Below are 1,549 nucleotides of genomic sequence, written 5' to 3'. Positions count from 1 at the left end.
GCAACACTCTCCTAATGAAATGCCTTCCGGTGCTTTCATTGAATATGTTTTTCTCAGCAAATGTTTCTCTCATCATCTAATCAAATGTTTTCTTTTCTATCACAGTCTACATCTGAACACATATTTGTGGATTTTAGGGCACATTTTACAAATCCGACTGGCTTTCACATGCTTGAAAATAATATTCCCCTGAATTCTATATCCAGGCTGGAGAGACTGGAATTGGACCCAGGACCCTGTGGACCTTCTTCAAAGCGGCCTAAAAGGGAAGCAAACCAGCTCCTAATGACAGACTACATTATGTTGATGAACCCCAAACAGAGGCCTCCATTGCTTTGCAAGTCTATTAGAGAGAGCTCTAGATTTCTGCCTTTTCTGTGCTTGAACCGCAACAGGTTTCAGGTCATGACTGCAGACTGTATATAAAAAATGGAAGTAGCACCCATTGATTTTGCAATTCCACATTTAAAAAAAGTCAACACTACCACCATGGTGGGTTTATGGCTTCCACCATGGTTTTATTATTACTGTCTTTTCAACGTTGGAGTTTATTTAAATAAATCCTGCATGTGTATCCTGCAGTCTGGAGACTGACTTGCGTTTAGAGCCAGGGCCAAGTGGCCACCTGAGGAACTGCACGGATGTAGCTGCAGATCTGCATCTCGGACAATTAGCAAAATGTAGGCTCATTTAAAAGCTGGCACAACATTTGAGCGCATTATTTTATGAAAGCAATATTTTCTTTGTAACTGCAGAGATGCATAAAGTTGAAAACAACAGTTTTTTTAACAGATATTTCTTGTTGTCTGAAACAAGCACACAAGCTTACTGTCACGGCTCAACGGCACGAGGGAACAGGGATGGACACAGGCGCAGAAACCAACCCGGAAGCGAGGTGACAGAAAACAAATGATTTATTTCCGCCCACAGGTAAACAAAGGTGAAACACAAAGCGACGCCACCACACTAGTGGCGCGTAGGATTCGTCGGTGATAATGAGGGCGACCTAGACACCTCTAGGAGACGGCTGAACAGCGGGGACAGCGGGGAGGTAGAAACAGGACTAGGTAGGGGCCGGGGGCACTGGAACAAGAGGAGATCACGATCAGAGGGATCCAGCAGACAACCAATAATCCTCCGCAGTTGAATTGAATTGCCTTACTTGGTTTCAGATGGAGGGGACAGGTGGAGCGGAAAACCCGGAAGCGGTCGAGGCGTGGGGAGGCAGGCAGGTGAGCGGTGGGCCGGCAGGCCACGTTGTGTAAGCAGCTGGCGGCCCAGGTCCAGGAGGACGGGAGCGAGGGGAACAAGATCTCCACTCCGGGTGCTATCGCTGAGGACAAGAAAAGACAGGTCAGTCATCACACGGCGTTAAGACAAGGTTTAGGATGCTCCACTGAACTAACATGGGAATAGCAGATACTCAGGCGATGAGTGGTTGAGAGCGCAGGTCTGATATACCGCTGGCACGATTGCTCACAGGTGGTCAGCCAGGGAGGGGCAACCGGACTCCGCCTAAAGGAGGAGGAGCCGCTGTCTGAGACCTGCA

At 48.0% G+C, this 1,549-nt stretch overlaps 1 long non-coding RNA gene across 1 annotated transcript; it reads right to left on the bottom strand.

Moving 5' to 3' along the window:
• Nucleotides 1-853: 853 nt before the first annotated feature.
• LOC147322759 (uncharacterized) lies at nucleotides 854-1,549 on the bottom strand. The gene is made up of 3 exons (XR_015130925.1): nucleotides 1,407-1,549; nucleotides 1,163-1,333; nucleotides 854-1,083 (listed from the first exon to the last, which is right to left on the bottom strand). It is a non-coding gene; the product is annotated as an uncharacterized LOC147322759 (long non-coding RNA).

Source organism: Aulonocara sp. 'chitande type north' Nkhata Bay, linkage group LG9 (genome assembly GCF_057382095.1).
Source record: "Aulonocara sp. 'chitande type north' Nkhata Bay isolate Kocher_YH1m ecotype deep benthic linkage group LG9, A_spYH_male_GT1.1, whole genome shotgun sequence".
NCBI lineage: Eukaryota > Metazoa > Chordata > Actinopteri > Cichliformes > Cichlidae > Aulonocara > Aulonocara sp. 'chitande type north' Nkhata Bay.
The sequence above is the reverse complement of the archived record's forward strand: the minus strand, read 5'-3'. Positions and strand labels throughout refer to the sequence as shown.